This window comes from Canis lupus, chromosome 15 (genome assembly GCF_011100685.1).
Source record: "Canis lupus familiaris isolate Mischka breed German Shepherd chromosome 15, alternate assembly UU_Cfam_GSD_1.0, whole genome shotgun sequence".
NCBI lineage: Eukaryota > Metazoa > Chordata > Mammalia > Carnivora > Canidae > Canis > Canis lupus.
Window position 1 is genome coordinate 59633179 of NC_049236.1, and position 9990 is coordinate 59643168.

Genomic DNA, 9990 nt, shown 5'->3' on the forward strand with positions numbered 1-9990 from the left:
CCCTCTGATTTTTTCCCCCTTAGAGACCAATCACTCTGCATGTACCCTTGATTTCATTATCCTCTGCCTATGCAGTGAACTACATAAATTACTTTTCTTCCCAGTATATTATCCCACCGTCTTCCTCTGGATTTGTTTCTCGAACTCTGAATATGGGTAAGCTCACATTTTAATATGGGTATTAAAAACTAAACTTGTCTTGGGACACCTGGGTGACTCAGTCGGTTCAGCATCTGACTCTTCTTTTCAGCTCAGGTCATAATCTCAGAGTCGTGAGATGCACCTTCATGTGGGGCTCCAGGCTCCACAAAGAGTCTGCTTAAGAATTCCTCTCTCCCTTCTCCCCTCCCCTAAATAAATAAATAAATAAATAAATAAATAAATAAATAAAATAGATAGATCTTTAAAAAGTGAACTGGTCGGGATCCCTGGGTGGCACAGCGATTTAGCGCCTACCTTTGGCCCAGGGCGTGATCCTGGAGACCCGGAATCGAATCCCACGTCGGGCTCCCGGTGCATGGAGCCTGCTTCTCCCTCTGCCTGTGTCTCTGCCTCTCTCTCTCTCTCACTGTGTGCCTATCATAAATAAAAAATAAAAATTAAAAAAAAAAGTGAACTTGTCTTATACCCACATCTCCCTACATTTAGTCCTATATCTCTACCCATCCATTTACAGCCATCTTTTTTTGTGCAATAGTTTATTTAGTTTATCATCTATGTTCACACTTCCTTGCCTCCACCCTTCTATACCACTAAGTTTTGGGCTTAGCTCACCTAAACTTCCTTTGCCAGAGTTGTTAATGAGGACTAACTTCCAAAAGCAAAAATCATTCGGTCATTTTTTATGTTATTTTCCTGCGTTTAACAACCCTCTGTCTTATCCTTGAAATTCCACTTTCCTTTAGCATTGGTGATTACGCTTTCATCTGGTTTTCCAGATACCCTTTCAATAACACTTTCTTAACTTCCTCTTTCTCTAACTCTTAACAGTAGTGTGTAATTGTATATGTCCCCTACAAGTGATCGTATTCACACCTATCACTTTAACTCAGGTTAATAACTAAAGTTCAGTCCACCACTTAACTAATTATAAAGGTGATTGCTGTGCTAAATATGCTAAACATTGAGAGTATTAACATACTAAAATTACACTAATTAATGTATAGAATGCTTGATCATTCTGTCACTCCAATCTTTTAGGTGACCAGTAAAAACTGAATCTAACTGTGTGTGTGTGTGTGCATAAAAGTGACATAAATTAAGTGCAATCTGGTGTTGAACAAACTTGGGTTGAAATGATAGGTCTGCTATATGATAGCTGAGTAGCTCAAACAAGTTATTTAACCTTCATCCAGTTTAAATTATCTTTTTTATAAAATGGGTCTAAGTAATAAAATCTACTCTACTGTGTTGTCATAGAGATTAAAGAGGGTAAGTCCCTGATACTTAATAAATTTTCAAAAAAAAATTGAAAAGACAGACTGCTAACATTTTCATCCACAATTTTATCAAGCAAATTTAGCACTTGGCATAATCACAGTAGATATGCCCTGAAATTAACAGAGTTGAATTTACATGGCACATTAAAAATGAAAGAGAAGAGGATCAGAGGAAGCCTATGTTTTACCAAGAGGCTCCAGGGGGAGAGGCAACTTTATCAAACAAAAAACAAATTTAGACCTAAAGGAGAGGCTTTATTTGAAAAGACTGCTGGAATAGAGAAGAGAAGAGTAACAATTGCAAATAGGGAAAATGCCCCAACCATCAGACCTATAAATGCTTCAATGATTAGGCAGGAAAAGGATCTTCTTTGATAGGGAAGAGCAGACAAAGACAGGTAAGGCCAGGTGTAGGGGAGTGAGATGGGCAGGTGGGGTGATGGGACAGCTCAGCAGGAAATATCTGTCTTTGTGTTCAGTCAGTTCTCAAGAAGGATCTTTGAGAGTGAAGAAGCTTGTTTCACGTGCCAATGACTTGCGTCAAAATCAAGTCTTACACTTCTCCAATGGAGCCACCCTGGCGCCCCTAGCATAATATTATTAGGAGGATTTCCTTCCTAATCTCCGATGTTTTCCGGAAGTATAGGGCTTGGGTAAAGTCCAACATTGTCACTCTTTTTCTGGACTTTGGAGCTTTGGTAGAACGCATGTGATCCCACGGTTAGTGACTGACCCAAGTGGGGTGGAGATCTGGTTTTCCATGGTCACTGGACAAGTGGAGGTAGAAATAAGGCATGAATTTTCCAGAACTTAACATAGTCATTATTTTAAAAGTTTTCACCTTCTAAATGTTAGCTCTTTTGAGGGGGAGGGAACTCTTAATTATCTGCCTTGTGGTTCTACTGCTGCAGTTGTTACCTTCTTTTGTATCCTATTTTTGTGCCCTGCTAATTACTAGAATTGGCACCAGCACAATGTAAATTGGGAAAGAAAACTATCTGTAGGCATGTTCCACTTTGATATTAGGAATAGACTTTATGAGAATAGACTTCTCCTTGAGGAAAGTGTATTTTTATGAAGATCCTTGTAAAGGAATAATGAAGTTGATTTAAGAGATTTATGCATAGTTTATAAAAAATGTGTTTGGCTCTAAGGCCTTCTTACTATTAATGTTAGGTTTCTGCCCTGTTAAGATTTATGTTACCATTTTTTCTATTTTTCAAAAATTGGTTTAATAGTTGTACCCCTCCTCCCCAAAGGAAACTCTTATGTAATTAATACATATTAGAAATAATGACTATGTTTTGGTGAGTTCATTGGTAATTTCATCAGTATTCTTATAGAAATGTGATCACTTATACTCCAGAAACAAAAATCAAACATGAAATATTTCACTTACGTATATAATAGCTGTGTTCTTTTTCATGGAGATCTCCTTCTTTAAATCCTCAACCCTACTGTTTTAGTCTATACTATTCCTCTCTTGCCTGCCACACATCTGTCATCCTGGGAATCCTCTCCATACTTCCTTTGTGTTGAATACATTATTACCTGATTATTCATTTTTGAATTTACTTTCTGAATTTACTCCTTTATTTTAACAGAACACATTTTCTAATGGCTTCTTCTTCAGTCTCTCTGTTGAGGACTATTTTATTCATCTATTAGCAGAGGGAAAGAAAAAGGATACACACATGATCAGTACTTATTTTTAACTCTTTTCTCTCATAAATATTTTTAAAAGGAATATGGAAACCAGGCTCACTGATAAAATTGATGTTGTGCCTTAAGATGTTTGCTTTCATCATCATCTCCTTAAAAATACAGAAAATCCTATAAATTCAAAACTAACTGCATTTATTAAGCATAATATTTTCGACCTAAGAATAACATTTGTATAATCTTATTGATATAAGAACAAAAATTATTTCAGGTGCCAGTATTATATACATGACAAACAGTGTATAACAATAGGAAGAGAATTTGGGGGTTTCTACAAAGAGAGTAAATGACATAAAACATTGCTCAACTCCAAAGGATTAGACACTTTAATTCCAACTGCTACAAGCATGATTGCTAGTTACACAGTAAGGCCAGAACTATGTAGCAATATAAGCTTTAGAAACCTAAAACTGTTTTTTTTTTTTTTTGAATCCCAGCTTTAATCTTTTCATGCTGAACTTTCTTACCTTGATAAATAGCAGCATCTTTTTCTTTTCTTTTCTTCTGTGTTTAGTTGATACACCACATCAATGCGAAATAATTCCTTTTTTTTTTTTTTTTTTTTTTTAATGCGAAATAATTCCTAATGACTAAGTAGAGATCAGAAAAAGGAGCCTTCAGATGATTGTTAAAATGGCTTTTAAACCAGTTCTCAGTTGACTTTATTGAATAACCAAGAATAAATAAAATAACAATAACAATCCTATTCATAAGCTGTTCATACTGTCATGAATAAAAGTAGCTAAAAAATGGGGGCCCTGTCTGTTCTGCTCACTTGCAAGGTTTCAGAATTTATCTGAATACCTAGCACATAAAAATAAGTCAATAAGTATTTGTGGCTGAATGAATACCCTTTTTATTAGCTTTCAAAATCATTTCTGTCATCTGATGATTCTACATTATATAAGCTAATTTTCTGTCAAATCCCATTTATTGTTTTGTTGTTGTTGTTGTTATTTCAGAATCAATTTTACCTCATTGACCTTAGAATTGTGGCTTTGTCCAAAACTGGACATTACTTTCCAACATCTATAAATATTGTTGCTCCTATTTATACTATTTTTACTAAGAATTTTACAACTGCTGGTGTTCTATTGTTATTACATGTCACTATGATGTTAACAAAGGATGCTACTGCTACTGGTAATTGTGAAGATGATATACCAGTGTCACGTTCTTCTTAAATCAGATCAACTTTGCATCCCTCTTAGGTACTTTTATAGAGGGTTCACTGCACTTTCAATAAAAGTAAAGCTACTCACCATCTACTTTTATTCTTTCATGTAGACATATGCAAATCATCTCAATTTCTTCATTGTTTCCTATTCAAAAGCCTTCTGTCTCTGCCAGTTTCATGCTCTTTTCTTCAGTTCCCCAGTCGTACAAAAAGCACACTTTTTTTTTTTTTTTTTGACATCTTTGGGTGGAGGGAGGGCTATCGGCTTTGCTTTTATTCAGTTAGGGTCCCAACAAGAAAGAGATAGTACACTAAAATTGGGATCTTTTGGACAGTGTATACTTACAAAGAGACTAATTACCAAACCACAAGCAGGTATAAAGGGAGCACAAAAAGTAGAGAAGGAAACAGAGGCTGACTGTAGCAGAGCTGTCACCATCCTACACCCATTGAGAGCAAGGGGAAGAGAAGGAAATGGAGTTGGGTGGAGCCAGACCACCAGGCTAAGGTAAACTCTCAGGAAAGGAAGCAGAGAAATAAACCTCCTCACCTCATCTCCCTCCCTCCTCCTAATCCCAGCCAGTGCTTTCTTTTTGTTTAATTCAGACAAAAGCCAGGCTGCACAGGAGCTTGTTGATACTATCAACAGCAGCCTGGCCTCTAGAGGAGAGCACTGGTGGAGAACAGTGGGGAGTGGATGTGGAAGGAAAGCTATCTGGCCAAGTCCATAACCTCTGTTTCACAGCATCCATTCTCATCTTCAATCCTGCTTGGTCATAAAACCTGAAGAACAAAACAGCTTGTACTACAGACCGAAATTGTTTCAGATTTCTTTCTTTGACATCCACTCAAACTTGTGGTCTTAAGGTCACTTCATAAAAAGATTGGAATAGTATGTCCAAATGTAATATATATTGCTCCTGAAATGGAACTTTCCCCAACCACTGCGCCACTTTCCTTCGCAATGGGACATTAAAGTGCATTTTCTCATCTCTCACTTTAGAAGAGATAATCTGACAAGCACCAGGTTACAGACCCCACAAACTTCACTGACAGATGAGGTTTCTGAGTTTTCCCAGAGTTTATTTTCAACCTTACAGTACATATGTCTTACCAAGGCATTAAAAGATGCTTGCTACTTCCCAATCACTAGATCCTACTAGCATAAAGCCATCAACGTAGTAGAACTGTGTGATGATTTTTGGACTATTAAGTTGGTCAAGGCCCTTTAAACTAGATCATAAAAGAGACCCAAAGAATGGGCAAAAGGGCAAGGCAGGAATATTAAATATGAATGTTGTCAGTGTTGTATATATGTAGGTTATTTGTGAATTTGCTGACTCATGATAGAGAAGAACAGATTTGACAAGTAAATAGCTAAATATCAACTAGGGATTGTGTTGAATTGTGCCACTAAAAATAGCATATCTATAACGGTGGCTATAAGTTGCATCATCACTTGGTTTAGTCATGACAACCTAATGAAGTTCTCCATGATGCATCTGGGGTTTTGTTTTTGTTTTTGCTGGCCAAGTAGATATATTAAGTATATGTTAGGAATCACCATCCCCGTGTCCATGATTTTTGATAGTGTTTCTGTAGTTATTTTAAAAATGTGTTATCGTTTTGCTACATCCTCCCTGGTAGTGGAGGTCTGGAGGCTTTAACTTGTACTGCAATAGCCTTTACTTTTTTTAATCAGATAATTTTAACATTCTACCAGTTACTAAAAATATCCACTTCAGCTATACATTCTGATATCATAGAAAAATAGTATGATTGAGGGACGCCCAGGTGGCTCAGCGGTTAAGCGTTTGCCTTCGGCTCAGGGAGTGATCCTGGGGTTTGGGATCAAGTCCCACATCAGGCTCCCTGCATGGAGCCTGCTTCTCCCTCTGCCTGTGTCTCCGTCTTTCTCTCTGTGTGTCTCTCATGAATGAATAAATAAAATCTTTAAAAAAAATAGTATGACTGATCTAAGTTCTAACCCCCACATATTATATTCATTCCAATATTCCTAATTCTCTGACTTTTCAGTTTCCTTCCCAAATAGTATGTAGCATGCTCATGGCGTTTAGTGTAGCCCATTGTTGAGTTGAGTCTACCTTCTGGTATATTTTTTATTATCACTCCCAGGTATTCATGTCAATGCTTTAAATTCTGACTCCTAAGTTGGTTCACTGTGGTCAATAAGTTTGAATTATCTGAGACTGCCATTACTTGTCCCTTAGTCTGGTATCATACAGCCTTCCGGCACGCATGCTTCTTCGGATCCTGCAGATAAAGGTTATTTCCTCCTGGACCCTGTCTTATACCCCTTGGTACTTTAGACCATGCCAGAATCAAACTCAAGTATAGCCTGTAGCAAATAAAGGGAAGTGGGTCCTATGAGAATTAGTATCAGCTTAGGAAGCCAGTGACCCAGGAAAGGTTTAATGCAGGGATGGAAGAAGACCCTGCAGATAGGGGAATATCTTGACACCTAAGCATGAACCATTTAAAGGAAAATTGGATATAGATGCTTCTCAGCTTCAACATTGTTTACCCAAAGGTCTCCAGCCCATGTCTTAAGGCCCCACCCTTTTCTCATCAGTGTTATAACATTAGTGTAAGAAACCTGTTGGGATGGAATGTATATCTCATGCTGCTACTTTGAGACCCTTGCAATTCTGAGCTTGATTCTCAGCTGTCTCTACCCTGTGACTATTAGAAATATAAGAATTCAGAATTGCTTTGGAGACCTTTGACTTTCCATGTGTGTTCTTATCTTATTGGAAACAGTCATAGTTTCCAATTTGTCTTTCTTTTTTCTATGTATGTTCTTTAGGGTGTTAAGAAGTGACGATGTGATTCCAAAAGTACTATAAGTTTTTTTTGTTACTTTAAGTATTACAGAGCCCCCCAAGCCTCTTCCTGGTTTAGTGATTTATCAGAAGGATGACAAGACTCTCATCTAGTTATATTAATGTTATGATTTCTTACAACAAAAGGACACAAAGCAAAATCAGCAAAAGGGAAAACCCATTGGGTGAAATGGAGAGGACACTAGACACCAAACAGCTCCCAAGAGTCCTTCACCAGTGGTGTCATACAGGACCTGCTTCATTTCTCCAGCAACCGGCTGTGACAAAACGTCTACCAGGGGAGTGCATTAGAGGCTCAGTTCCAAAGGGTTTTATTGAGGGCTAGTCTCTCGTTATTTAGCACATGCCAAAATTCTGGGCTCCCAAAGGAAAGCCAGTGTTCAATGTAAAACACATTATTTAGTATATCAAAACATCAAGTTGTCCACCTTGAATATATACAATTTTTGTCAATTATACTTCAACAGAGCTGTGGTGGGAAAAACAAACAAACAAACAAAAAAAACATTGCACAAAAAGTTTAGGCACAGTGAACTACTCTTAGCAGTTCTAGAAATAGAACACTCCCCACCTCCAAGTTCCCAAATGCCGCCCAAGAGCCAATCTTGCAAGTAGGCCTTATTAAGGAAAGCAATCTCTGGCCTGTTATGTTAGCTGTTCTCTGCACTTCTTAGTAGCTAATCGCCCTGGCCACTTGTTCTCCAAGACCTTGTTCTTTGCATGTACTTTATTCCATATCCCTTTGGTGATAACTTGAATATTTTTTTTTTCAAATACTGTGAATTACTTTTGTCTCATTTTTACCTGCAAAGGGAATTATTATGTGCTCCTTAAATACATGATGAACCAAGTTCCAGAATCCCATTTTAAAGACCTTTAACTTGGGGCCACTTTTTTAAATTTATTTTTTTACTTTTTAAAAATAATTTATTTATTTATTCATGAGAGACAGAGAGGCAGAGACACAGGCAGAGAGAGAAGCAGGCTCCATGCAGGGAACCCAATGCGGGACTCAATCCCGGGACCCCAGGATCACACCCTGGGCCAAAGGCAAGCGCCAAACCACTGAACCACCCAGGCTGCCCCCTTTTGGAACACTTTTAGGAGCAACTGCTGTTCAATCAGGAACCCAACAGAAAACAAATGGAATAATAAAAATTGAAATCTGTCAAAGAGGAAGTATTTACAAAGAATATAATTACAAAGACTAGAGTGGAAAGACAACAATAACAACAACAAAAAAGAAAGACAACAAAAAGATTGTGCAGAAACACAGCACTATTCGCATCATAGGCGCTAGGGAACAACAGGAGAGTTGTCTGACCCCAGAACAAGAGAGGGTGATGTTGGACAGAAGCTCTAGAAGGAGCATTCTTCTGAAGGAAGCAACTAGCCAAGGACAACCAGAAAAATAAACAGCCTGAGCTCACGCTTCCCACTCCTTTGGGTCTGGTGCATTAGCCCAAGCCAGAAACCAGACAACCTGGGATCTCACTGATGTAATGAATATAAGTCAATCTATCAGGGCACAAGACAACTTGGGAAAGTTTAGAGAGTTTGGACCTGGAAGGCAAACAGAAGATATTTGGCACAATTTATAATTCATTTCCCATTTGCTGAGGTTCTGCATCTTTTAATTCAAACATTTTCTGGCATCTCACTTCCTCAAAGGATAATTCTAAAAAAAAATTATAACTAATGAATTTTCTTTCTACTCCCTACTTAAATATTCGAGTCTTATTAGTATCACTCATCAGTTTTCCCAAAATATACCATTAAAATGTCCTTCTCTGATTTTTAAAAATTTTATGGTGTTTTTCTCATGTTACTTTTCTCATTTTTTTTAGTTGTTTAGTGTCATAATGACCTTACTAACTATTCACATTGTATTGTATAAAACACATTGTTTTAAGAAAACCTTTTAGTTAGAAAATGTTCTATGTATTTTGCTAAATTAATACAATATATAGCCCAGCAGTCTATGTGTGTAAATACAGCATTAATGTTTTTTCTTTCCTTGCTAAAATCTAGCCCAGTAAAATATTTAGTAGAAAAAAAGAAACACAGTTTATAAGTCAATAGACAGGAATTCTAATCAAATCTGCTGCTTGCCAGAAACACATCTTGATCAAGGAAATGTCTCTCAATTTTAGCATCCTCACTTGCAACGTGAAGAGGTTGGCTGTGAAGACCTCAAGGACCTCTTCCAGGTTTAAGAATTTGTTTACTGATTTCAGTCCAAATTGTATTAGCCACTTTCCCTATCTCTGCCCCCTGTTGAGTATACAGAGTACCTTTCAAGAATATATAAAACATCTATGACAGTTATTCTACAGATTTGAAGTGTTCTTCTGAGAGTAACATGTCCACAATCAACTCTAAGATACAGTGTTCTTGTTTAAGTGTTAGAATTATAAAAAAAAAAAAAAAAAAAAAAAAAACATGTCCCAGTACTGGCATTTCCTCATGATTCCATTATAATGATTTAGTAGGTTATATCTTAATGGTAAAAATATTGTCTTGTTGAAACCGTGCCCCATAGCATTAGAAAGTTGAGACTAAGTTGAAATTTAAAACTTGTTTTTCAGAGCTCTGTTTCTTGCTAATCAGCTATGTTTTCTTTTCAGACCCCACTAATAAATCCACTAGCTGTCTCCACAGAGGCCTCCTACTGATACAGATGGTCACTTACACAGTTCCAGCCTATCAACAAGGTCTTCATTCCTTACCCAACATAACGATCCCAAGACCCCATCCACCTAATACTGACGCTCAGGGAATGTGCGTC

At 37.3% G+C, this 9990-nt stretch overlaps 1 long non-coding RNA gene across 2 annotated transcripts; it reads right to left on the reverse strand.

Moving 5' to 3' along the window:
• Positions 1 to 529: 529 nt before the first annotated feature.
• LOC111098925 lies at positions 530 to 3705 on the reverse strand. Of its 2 annotated transcripts, none has more exons than XR_005370024.1 (3): positions 3629 to 3705; positions 2839 to 3100; positions 530 to 576 (listed from the first exon to the last, which is right to left on the reverse strand). It is a non-coding gene; the product is annotated as an uncharacterized LOC111098925 (long non-coding RNA). The 2 variants fall into 2 exon arrangements; XR_005370025.1 differs by lacking the exon at positions 530 to 576 and adding an exon at positions 1397 to 2206.
• Positions 3706 to 9990: the final 6285 nt, after the last annotated feature.